Source organism: Lolium rigidum, chromosome 6, assembly GCF_022539505.1.
Source record: "Lolium rigidum isolate FL_2022 chromosome 6, APGP_CSIRO_Lrig_0.1, whole genome shotgun sequence".
In the NCBI taxonomy this organism is placed as follows: domain Eukaryota; kingdom Viridiplantae; phylum Streptophyta; class Magnoliopsida; order Poales; family Poaceae; genus Lolium; species Lolium rigidum.
Window position 1 is genome coordinate 50,518,917 of NC_061513.1, and position 12,410 is coordinate 50,531,326.

Sequence of the window (12,410 nt, forward strand, 5' to 3'; positions counted from 1 at the left end):
GGTCTCATATGTTCTACTTGCTCACCTCTAGGTCTAGCAGAATGGCCAGTTTGCGAAGAATACGTCAATGGCTCGGCTGGTCTTCCGGCAAGACGTGCGAGTACACACGCTAGCTGATAGATCCTACCTAGCTAGCTAGGCGTTGTACATACATCATAGACACATTGATCATCCTAGCGAGCCAGCTGAACTCAAGGATCGTAATTATTTCTAACACCATGTACGTATAATGTTGGTATATATAACGCATAGTCTCTAGAGTTGCTTGACTCGGAAAAAAATAATTTTATCGTTTTACTTTCAACTGCACATCTATTAGCATGTGAGGACTATGCATAAGAGAAAGCAACATACACTACTAAAATTTGGGTTGACCCGAAATACCCATCGGGCCAACGAGGCCATAGCCTATTTTTATATGGGTCGACCCGTGGCCTCATAAATTGGCCCTGGGGCCATAGGGGCCGGGTCCAAGGCCAGGGCCGGGTCGGCCCATTCCCATCCCGACCAGTGCGTGAAATTCTGCAGTGAAAACATAGGCATCTATGCAGGCATCATAGTCTCTGCCGGGTGACAACATTTCTTCGGATCCGTGCCTTTGTTCTTATCCTACTCTACATGAAGAGCTGCAGGTATTGTTCGACTTCTCCTTCCGTGAAAGCATACTAGTTTTACAAGGCATTCAGAAGGATAAACCCACACACTCAAATTGTTTTGATTTAATTTGGTTGGGGTGCGCCTGGCTCACGCTGTAGTGCAACACACGAGCGACGCTTGAGGACCCCAGTGGCAAGCCACTGTGGTGGGCCCTCCCCCACAAAAAATAAATTTAATATCGTGTGGACACGAGGGCCCACATATCAGATATTAAACTGATAAGAACAGATACTACACTTGATCTTAGCCAAAAGGCCGAGAAAGGTATGAGTTGTAGCGTTGCCCTGCCCCTCTATTTAAACACTTCGCAAGCTCGCGTCTCCTCTTCGCTTGTCGAGGTGGGACTAACGAGATGCTTTCATCCTGTGTCCAATCGCCCGCGGAGTGCCAGGCTCTTCCATAGCTGCATGGGCCTGAAGGGTCGAAGATGATAGCGTCAGCTAGGCCTATCTGGGCCTGAGTTAACTCCTCGTGTTGAGCCGCTGTACGCGATCGAGCAGAGAAAGCGGCCAATTATTTCGGCCTTTTCTTTCGAATTGACGCGTGAGACTTAGAAATTTTCGCTTTACTGTTTGAAGCATGGATTTTCGTGTGGATTTTTTTTCTGTTAGGGTGTCTATTTATGGAGGTTTATCTATGGCTGCGTTTTCTGAGTAATTGATTCCTTGGTTGATTGCTTCGCAGAGCTTCCAGGGCACATGTCAACCTCTCAGCAGCTGAGATCAAGAGATTGGCTGACCGGATCTTTGCTAAGTCCAAGGAAACATATGAATATATGATGATGCCGTGGCTGCAGTCCCCTTGGATAAAGTATGCATGCAACACCTGTGATGACATTGCTTTTAAAAATAATAATATTAGCAGTATGTTTTATGCAATGCAGCTTTAAAATGTTAGAGTCTATGTGTTGTTTTCGGTTCCCATTCCGCACACAACTTTATTGTCGTGGTCTCCTGGATACACACATATGCGCATATTCTGACAAAATGAAATGGCCTAAATCTAGCGGGCTGCAAGCATGATATCCATACATCCCGTGGGAAGAGAACATGCTACAACTAACGACAATCCCACACACAGGATCACCGAATCATTTTGATTTAGTTTGGTTGCGGCGTGCCGGGTTCGTGCTGTAGTGCAACTCATGATATCGACGCTTGAGCCTGTGTGGCGTCTGTGCTGCTGCAGCAGTTCGGCATCCGGCCGGGAGGAACTTGCGTTTCTTGCCAAGCTCTTTCTGATGCTCCTGGTGTCTACAAGCTCTCTGGTCGAACGTGAGACCGCCCACAAAACCAAGGTAGTATTCGACGGCACTATTTCTACGCGGGTATTGCTGCACACAAAGAACAAACACGTCCTAAGGTAGACGTGGTGCGGTGTCACGTCTGTAGCATTTAGCATGATCTGGTGGGCATCGCCGCGTGATGCCTCCTACACAAATGATTAGTCAAATTTGCATGATCTCGAGTGTGATAATCATAGGAGTTGGTCAACCTTAGGAAAACGTGTTGGATAATTAGGCACAATTTTCATGATTAATTCTAGAATATAAAACATGGCGACAACAACTACTAACATGTGAAACTCGAACATACTAGACGCATTAATCAACATGAGTAGCAGCAGCACAAACAGTAAAGCATCCATCGCTAAACAGATCGAGATATGTCGCACGTACCGATCTGGTGGTGGTGGCGGTGGAGGTGTAGCAGATGATGTCGCAGCAATAACGTTGTTGATGACAACGTTGTTGACGACGGGTCGAAGTAGACGGCGTTGAAGACGACGGTAGGCAGCACCGCCCGACTTGGACGGAAGGCGACCCGTGATGAAGAACTGGAGCAAGCCGCGCGAGCGCTTCCCAAAAACCTAATTCGCCGTCTCCCGTATAGGATCGCAAGGACGAGTGGTTCCGGAGACCTGCTCTCCCGTTCGCCGATGCACGTCGGCGCGCGGGATGGAGTAGGATACGATGGCGGCGCAAGCAGAGAGAGGTGGAAACCCTAACTCGTGTATTCGGTATGTTTCGCGGTAGCCGGGCAAGAGATTATATAGGCTCGGGAAACCCTAGGCAACGTAGGCCACGCCCACGTCGCACGTTTCGAGTCAGTTACAGATAGCCCACGATCCGGGAACGACCCGAACCGACTAACTGCGACGCGTCCGTCTAGGACTCTGTTCGTTTTCCTGAGCTGCAAAAAGTAAGGAAAGTCTCGGCTCGAGGCTCAATCCACTCACCACGAGTGCGGCGCGCGCGTCGTGACGTGTCGAGTCGAGACGAGCGAGCGAGGAGGAGGAGCGCGCGCGTGTAGCACTCCTATTCTCACTCACTTACTAGTGGTGGAACAACCCACCTTATAAGGTGGTCTAACTTCCTCCCAACTTTTCATGTGGGACTAAACTTCCCACCTCTTGCCACTCCCTAGTGAGCTGCCACCAACTTGGGCTCAAACTCACAAGGCTGCCACTAAGTGGGCTTTGAGATTTATAGGGAAAATCTGAAATCTAGTATGGGCCACCAAATGTGGGCCCAATATTTCAACAAAACGTGTGGCTCCTGCGCGTCGCTCCCGCGGGCGACGGCAGGGGCGAAAACCTAATCCGCGCCTCCACCCGTCCTCCCCCCTCCTCCCCCGCCGCGTGGCGCCGGCGGCGGCGGGATCTCCCTTACCCGCTCGCGCGTGGTCCTACGCGGGGCAGGAGCGATCGGCGGCGGTGCGGCTCGGGGCGCCTCGTGCTCGGTCCGACGGCGACGGCAGGGCATGGCGGCGACGGTCCCGGCGGAGGGATGGGCTGGTGCGGCTCGTGGCCTTGGGCCGCAGCGGAGGGCGGTGGCGGGGCGGCTGCCGGCGATGCAGCCCAGTTTGGGGCCAGGCGGGCCCCGATCTGGGCCAGAAGCACCTCGGTCTGGGACAGGCGGTCCTCGGTCGGGGCCAGCTCCGGCGGACGTCCACCCTGCTTTCTCCACTGTTGGTGCCAGGGCTGGGCTAGGTGGGCTCAGCTCCAGCGGTCCTCGGCGGCACGGTCCGAGCCGCTCCTCCTCCGTTTGGGGGGTCAAAGTGGTGTTCTTGCGGGAGTACAATGGCGAGCACGAGGTTGCCGACAAAGTGTCGGGCTTGACCAGCGACATGGCAGCGTCGGGAACGGTGCGGTTTTTTTCCTGGGCGTCGCGGTGGGGGTGCTTCTCTGCGGTGGTATGCGGCTTCGGCCGAGGCCGTCTTGCAAGAAGTGAGGTCGCGGCGACGCCGCCCTTGGTCTCTGGCTAGCGCATGGCGATTCGGTGGTGGCACGGTTAGGATTGGCACGGTGTTGCAGGTGGATGGCGACGGCGGCCTGGGCGCAGCTGCACAGTGGCACGGCTAAGGACGCTTGATCGTGGCCTGGCAGGCGGCCGGGCCTGATCTTGGCTGAATCGGCTATGGTACTGTGTCCGGTCGGCGGGCACCTCCTGGTGGCGGAGGGCGGATCCCCTCCCCTAGGTTGTCGTGTGCTCTGATGGCTGCTGGCAACGGTGCCTCCTACTTTGTCCAATTCGCGTTGCGATGTGATGTCTGAGTCACGTGCTCGAGTTCGTGGGGATGCCGGGGCGGCGGCCCTGGAAGGCGGACTGCGCGGATGGCTCTACGGCGGGCAACGTGGCAGCGGTGGTGGTCTCTCTCTTCGGTCATGAGGATGGCGTGGAGCGGACGGTGGGAGTTCCTGGAGTTGGCGGCGCTTCGGCTTTGGCAACCCCCAGATCGTGTTTGGAGATCCCATCTTGGAGACAGCGGGCGACTAAGTTCTCGGGCGCGGTGTGCGGATGCTTTCGAGCGAAAGTTCAGCGCCTCGACGCCAACGACGGCGATGCCTGCGGGTGTCGTAACCCTCTTGGGGGCGTCGTTGTGGGTATCCGTCCCGCGCTACGGCTCCGGGTGAAAACCCTAGACCTCACGGTCTCGACGACGGCGGCGGAATGCGTCGTTACCCTCTTGGGGGCGTCGTTGTCGAGCCCCGAGTCGACTTGGTCTCACCTTAATGTCTTCGGTGGCAAGTGTGGGGTTTTCTGTGTTTTTTCTTTCTTTTCTTTGATCTGCTTTGTATGAGGTTTTCCTCTCCACCTTGTATCGGTTCGGCCGTTGTGGCTTTATTTATAAAGCGGGGCGAAAGCCTATTTCAAGGTGATAATCATAGGAGTTGCATGCTAGCGTTTTATAAATGGTCCGCTAAATGCTCGCCCAAGGAGTGCACATCTTTTAGATTTTCGAGAGAAGTGAGATGCGTTTGAACTTCATGTATCCTTTTGTGAAATTAGACTGAGATAGTGGAGCAAACCAAACCCTCCAGGCCTTGTTCGGCACGAGTGGATCAACGAGTTTTGGAGTGTATTATCCACCGTATGTTTGGTGAAAACACTTCAGCCACCAAAACCCCTCTCATGCTCCACGTCTGATTTACAGCACCACTGCGAAGAACATCGCACCCCAGAAGCCAGCGTCCATGCCGTAGTATCCAGAGGCCACCGCCACTGCTCTGCTACCAGCAGCTCGCCGTCCAAGGTGTCAATTGGGACGGTCACAACTTTCTCCTCAAAATAGGCTTTCGCTCCGCTTTATAAATAGGGGAATGCTGAGCGTCCCCCGGGGGATCAAATCCCCGATCCCCGGGTGGACAACCGTAGGATGGATGCCTCTAGTCAACGCTCGGGACCAAAAGAAAACAACCGAAAACAAAAAAATAATCTATCCTCTGGGCTCGCATTCTTCGTATGAGGGCACCGCGCAGAGCTCCGACGAGACGCCTTGCAGCACCGCTGCCGCCTTGAGTCCAGAAGCACCACCTTCGCTGTCGCCGCCTTGAGCCCGGCAGCACCACCGTCGCCGTCGCGAGTCCGGCAGTACGACCATTGCCGCCGCCCTGAGTCCATCAGCATCGCCACCACCATACCCTTGTAGCAATGCCTGCAGCTTCCAACAAGTCAGTACCCACTCTCCCTCATCGGTCGGTTGCGGTGAGAGACCTCGCCGGAGTCAGCCATGCCAGTTTCATTACCGCTGCCGCTCCGAGCACCACTACTGGCCTTTGGTAGCACCATCGCCAGCTGAAAGTAGCATCGCCGCCATCCTTTTGCAGTAGCGTCGGTGGTGTCGTTGCAGCAGCGCCGGCCGGGTTGTAGCACGCCGCCATCGCTTGTAGCAACAGCCACCGCCGCTTGTAGCAACAGCCACCACCGCTTGTAGCAGTCGCCGGTGGGGCTTGCAGCAGCCACCGCCGCCGCTTCACCGGCGTCGATTGTCGCGGGCGCCGCCATCGGTTGCAGCAATATGAGTCGTCGCTTGTAGCAGTCGGCGACGCCGATTGTAGCTACCACTGACGCTACTTGTAGCACCGCCGGCACAGAACGAGCAGCTACAAAAAGTCGTCGGCCGTGACCTTGCACCCTGCCGGAAGCTTGTAGCAGCGCCACCGGGAAATTGTAGCAGCACGCCAGAAGCTCGTAGCAGCGTCGCCGGGCAATTGTAGCATCACCGCCGGAAGCTCGTGGCAGCGCTGCCGGGCAATTGTAGCAGCGGCGCTGGACCATTGTAGCAGCGACGCCGATCAGTTGTAGCAACATCGGCGCGCACCATCAGCCACTTGTAGCAGCAACGCCGCCACTTGTAGCAACGGCGCTCACCGCCGGCATCATCACCGCACGGCCTTAGCAGCACCACTAGATCTCATCTCAGAACAGCGAGATGTGGAGCAGCGGCGTGGCGTCTAGCAGGGAGCAGATGGGTGACGCCGGTCGAGGGAGAGACGGCAGCAAGTGGGAGGGCAAACATCTGCACGCCGGCCGGTGTCGGTGTGGTGGTTGAGCCGCGTTGCGAGAGAGCCACGAGGAAGAAAGCAAATGAGAGGAGGAGAGAGGTCGGGTGAGGAGATAAGGTAAGGTGGGTCCAATCGCTAGCTGTTTCCGTTTCTCGCCACGACCTAGACGCGTGTCACGCGTACGACCCGGAGGATGAGCGCGTTAAATCCCCCGGGGGAACGCCAGCGTTTTCCTTATAAATAAAGCACCAACATCAAAACAAGATTCACACAACATAAGTGCACGGAAAAGTAAAATGTCTGCTGGGACCAGAGCACATCATGCCCAACTAAAAGAAAAGAACTAGAGATACAGCCCTAGCGCTAGGGCACATCAACCGCTGGAAGGCGTAGATAGGCGACGAGCTGTCGCAAGAAGATACTCCAACATGCCGTCCAGCCGGTCCCTGTCCCGCTATCTACACAGCGGGTACCACTGCTGCAAAAAAGCCAAGAATTTGAAGATAGAATCAGAGGCTCGTCTCAGGAAGATACACTCAATCACCATCTTGTTGCGCACATTCCATAAGGTCCAAGACATAGTGGCGAACATTAACCAGAATAGGCACCTCCTACTCCCAGAACGGTTTGCCTGGACTTCCAAGAACTCTCCGAGGTCCAGGGCCTGCCACTCAGGCCCTAGAGCCTCTATAGAAGTCGAGATGTGGGGCAAGAGAACATGATATGGCGCGTGTCTTCAGGGACCGCACATAGCGGACAAAGGCCATTACCCGGCCCATTCCGCTTGGCTACCTCCACCCCCGGACTTGACTAGCTTGAGTAGCTTGGATGCGCCTTTCTCGAAAGAGGAGGCGAGGAAAGCCATCAACCTTAGGCCCGGAGACAAGGTCCCTCCCCCCGGTCCGGATGGCTTCACCGGAGTTTTTTTTAAGGTGTTGGGAAACCATTAAAAAGGACTTTTTACGGGTGATCTACTCTTTTGGGAGCTCCCAATCTGCAAATTTTCATTGACTTAACCCCTCAAATATCAGTCTTTTTCCAAAGAAGAAGGGGGCGGAAGATATTTTGAACTTTAGACCCATAAGCCTAATCCATCCAGTTGCAAAAATTGTGGCAAAGATGCTTGCCCTTCGCCTTGCCCCTTTCATGGATGAGCTAGTTTCCAATGCACAAAGTGATTTCATTAAGGGACGAAGTATTCATGATAAGTCCATGTACGTTAAGAACACGGCCAACAAGTTACACAAAAAACAAGAATCCGTGCCTACTTTTCAAGCTTGACATACGCAAGGCGTTTGACTCCATTAGGTCGAATATATCTTTGACTCCATTAGGTTTCGTGATTGGATCTCCGCCATCTTCGCCACCTCAATCTCGAGGACTCTTCTTAACGGGGTGGCCATCCCACCATTTTCTCACGGTCTGGGCCTCCGGCAAGGCGATCCACTCTTCCCTCTCCTCTTTGATATTGGAATCGACCCACTTCAACAAATTCTTGATCTTGCTACCTCTCATGGCATACTTCACAAGGTTCAATGGTGGGGCACCGTTTTGAGGACCTACCTCTATGCCGCCGATGCGGAGGTCTTTGTGCCCCCTTTCAAGGAAGACATCCAAAATTTATCAACTATTCTCTCTAGCTTTGTCGAAGTGACCGGTCTTTGCCCCAATTTCCGAAAAAAGCTTCATGGTTCCAATTCGGTGTGATGGCATTGATTTAGACAATATATTGGAGGGTCTTCCGACGGAGTGGACTACCTTTCCTTTGAAGTAGATCGGGCTTCCGCTTTCGGTTTGGTATCTATGGAGAGTCGACTTTCAACATACTGAGGACAAGACGCCGGCAAAGATTCCCACATGGGATGGCAAGCTTATCAACATGGTGGGTCGCACCACTCTTGTCAAATCCATGCTTGCCTCCCAAGCTATATACCACTTGACTCCTCTTCTTGTACCTATGGGTGTCACCAATAACATAGAGAATCTAGAGAGGGCTTTCTTATGGGCGGTGAAAGACAAGGTCACGAGGGTTCAGTGCAAGGTCAATTGGGATACGGTGTTTCACCCAAATTTTTTGGGAGGACTCAGAGTTCTTTGTATAGAAAACTTTTCTAGAGCCCTTCGGCTTAGATGGCCATGACAAGAGTGGAAGAAGCCAAAAAAGATTTGGGTGGGTCTTGGCAACCCGTGCACTCAAGAGGACATGGACCTTTTCTATGTCGCCTCCAAGATTTCCATTGGAAATGGAGAAAAGACGCCATTTTGGGAGGCCCCAAGGTTGGATGGTGCAAAACCAAAGGACATCGCGCTGCTCATATTCATGAGTTCATCACCAAAAATATGGAACATCAAGAGTGCCTTCCATGAGAATGGGTGGATAAGGAAGATCAAGATTGAGGAGCTTACCACCACGCACATGACCAATATGTGCCATTTGGACTAAAATTCAAGCTATCAACCTAGTTGAGGATGTTGAGGACGATATTGTTTGGAATCAAACGGCGAATGACAAATACTCGACGGCCTCCGCTTACAAGGCTCAATTCTTTGGGGCATTCTCCACTGACATGAACAAAGTGCTATGGAAGATTTGGGCGCCTCCAAAGACCAAGTTATTTGCATGCCTTGCTTTGCAAAATAGGCTTTGGACGGCAGATAGATTAGAGAAGAGAGGGTGGCCAAACTGTGGTGCATGTCCCTTATGCAAACAAACTATGGAGTCAGCTGCACACTTATTCGCGCAATGCCGGTTCACTATTAAACTTTGGAGTCTCATCAAGGTGTAGCTCCCAGCTTTCTTCATTGAGCTCAATGATTGGCCAACTATTGCACTTGGCGTTTGGTGGCGTCGGATGACGGCCACCCCCTTTCCAAACCGAAAAGCGATGGGCTCCCTCACTTTGCTTGTTACTTGGGAATTTTAAAACTTTTAATAAAAGGTGATGCAGAGCCCGGAGCGATGCTCCCATTTCGAAAAAAAACTTGGAAAGTTTGGAACAAAAGAAATGTAAGAGTTTTCCATAACAAGCAAACTCCCGTGATGGTCATTCTTGATAAAATAAAGAAGGAAGCAAAATTGTGGGTCTCCGCGTGGGCAAAACGTATGGGTGAAGTTATATGGCGGAAGAGCAATCCGTTTGTATCCACTCTTCGGAGTGCATTTTGTGTGTAACTTTTAAAACTTCTTAATTAATCGAATGAGACAATACTTTTGCCTCCATCAAATTTTTTTAATAACAAAAACATTTCTGGTTTTGATCGCATAATGTACTAGTATCAGTTTCACCAGTTGAAGACTAAGGCTTTGCCTCAGCACATGACATGTAAGCTTACATTTCATTGCGGTTCCTTCTTGGCTAATCACTTTAAGCATCTGAGAACATCACATTATTTTAGATTAAAACTTCCTGATCAGTCTCTCAAAGAACAAAGTATATTGCAGGGAACAACTAGAGCACCCACACAATCAAATAGTACCAGCTCCTAAAGCTACCTTGGAGCGTCTCTCTCCCCGTCCACAGTATCGAGAGAGGTGACTTTTGGACCCTCGAGCCCGCACCACCTCTTCACCGTCGATCCGGTCGATTCCCCGCCCTCCGGCGGCCGCTCCGGCGGCGGGAGGACGGGGAATCGCCGGATCTGTGCATAGGTGTTATGTAGGTGTGAGTTTGGTGTCAACCGGTGGCGCGGAGGAGGAGATGGCGTCGCCGGCGGTGCTTTTGCAGGTGGAGGACTTCCTCTTCGGCGGCGGCGCTCGGTGGAGCTCCGCGGCTGATCTTCCGCCGCGTCCACGCTGGCTGCTCTGCGGAGCGACCGTGTGTGGTTTCCCCCTTCGCCGGATGCCGCGGGACGGCGGGTCTGGCGTCGACGTCTTTGTGCAGGAGGTTGGGGAGGTTTGGTTCGGCGACGAGGGCATCCGCTGGCGTAGGTCCTCTGTGGCCGGCGCTCGGAGACTTCCCGTCCGCTCGGGGGAGCTCTCGATCCAAGGCGTCGAGGAGAGCAGGAGCGGCGGCGCGCCACCGACGACGTGGTCGGGTTGCAGTGAGGCTTGGACTGTAATTTTTGTTTCTGCTAGGGTCCTCTCTGTAATTTGCTGAATTTCCTTTCAGCCCCTTGTACTCGCAAAAAAAAAAAGTACCAGCTCCAATGGCAAACTAGGAATGGTCAAAGAGACAATTTCTACTTGGACTTCCAAAAATAACTTCCCAGTAGCCACATCAGCTGCACATCCCCCGCTTGTAACGAGCATGAAGTCGCCACTAGGGGATTGCATACCCACAGTAAAGCAGCTGTCATTTTCAGTGAAAAGCAGTCTACTCACATCACATTCGAGTAGTAAGATCGACAGTGCAAACTAGTCAATTTGATTTAATTTGGTTGGAGTGTGCCGGGCTCGTGTTGTAGTGCAACGCAAGAGCGAAAGCTTGGGCCTGTGCTCCTGCAGCGGTTCGGCATGAGTGATGAGCATACAAGCTGATGAGGAGACATCCCAGAGCGCGGTGATGCGGCGGCAGTATTTCTCCTACGCGGCCGGGGATCGCTGCACGCAACGAACAAACACATCCTAAGATGTAAGATGATAACGAAGGCTACAATCTCACGGCTGTAGTATTTGGCATGATCTAGCGGGCATCGCCGCGTGATGCCTCCTACGTGCATGAGTGATTTGTCAAATTTGCATGATCTCGAGTGTGATAATCACAAGAGTTGTACACTTGCATACTCAGGTCTTATAAATAGGACGCTAACTCCTCCCCAGGGGAGTGGAAATGTAGTTTTTCCGAGGGAAGTACAATGCGTTTGAGCTTCGTGTATCTTCCTGGTGTCTATCGAGTGAGGTAGTGGAGCAAAACAAACCCCTCACTGAAAACATGGTCGAGTCCTCGTGTACTGTCCAACACAACTAACTTGGTCTAATGTCGCGAAACCCCGCATGGACTCAATAGAGGAAACTTCGGCCATCTTCCTCCTCGTTGCTGATGGTTCACGTTTCACTAGTGGAGAACAGACCTATTATCACGGGCTGTTAGAGGCTTTTGTCCCGGCTAGCCAACCGGAACAACGGAGGTGGGACAAAAGATCCAACCTCTTTTGTTCCGTACGCGGTGAAATTGTGTTTGTTATCCAACCGGAGAGTGGTTCAGAGTAGCATAGTGAAGAGATAATATTTATGTATTCAATTATGAAATCATTGTTGAGAGTGTCCACTAGTGAAAATATGATTCCTAGGCCTTTTTTCTAAACATTGAAATACCGTTTACAACCAGTTCTGCTACATGTTTGCTTACTGCCATTTTTTCTTTCATATTGCAATTACCACACATAATGATCCACATTACTTGTATTTCACTATCTCTTCGCCGAACTAGTGCACCTATACACCTGACAAGTGTATTGGATGTGTTGGGGACACAAGAGACTTCTTGTATCGTAATTGCAGGGTTGCTTCAGAGGGATATCTTTGACCTCTACCTCCCTGAGTTCGATAAACTTTGGGTGATCCACTTAAGGGAAACTTGCCGCTGTTCTACAAACCGATGCACTTGGAGGCCCAACACTGTCTACAAGAATAGAAGCATGCGTAGACATCACGGGGCACCGGCATGCTCTCCTCCGGCACTTGACGCGTCTTGTGTGTCGCCGCTTCTCAGCGTCCGGTTGAGGTCGGGAACCGGCGCCACGCCGGAGGCGAATCGCGACACCGCGTGGACCTGCAAGGGAGCGGGCGTTCCAAGATGCAGCTGGGAACTTACCGAGCTCACTGACGAGGCCGGAGGAGCGACGCCGGTGATACCCTCTCGCTTAATGAGCATGTAGGCCTCCGCTATGCTCGGATGGATCCCGGTTGCCGGTGGTGGCACGCTTTGCTTCCGCCGAAGCTGTGGCCTCCATTGGGGCTATGGTCGTGGCTATGGGGGGAGTATGGGGCGGCGGCGGGTGCCAGGGTTCCCTCGGAATCCATGGTG

At 52.6% G+C, this 12,410-nt stretch overlaps 1 non-coding gene across 1 annotated transcript; it reads right to left on the minus strand.

Moving 5' to 3' along the window:
• Nucleotides 1-728: 728 nt before the first annotated feature.
• On the minus strand, nucleotides 729-925 carry LOC124668936. The gene has a single exon (XR_006991998.1). It is a non-coding gene; the product is annotated as a U2 spliceosomal RNA (small nuclear RNA).
• Between the last annotated feature and the right edge of the window lie 11,485 nt (nucleotides 926-12,410).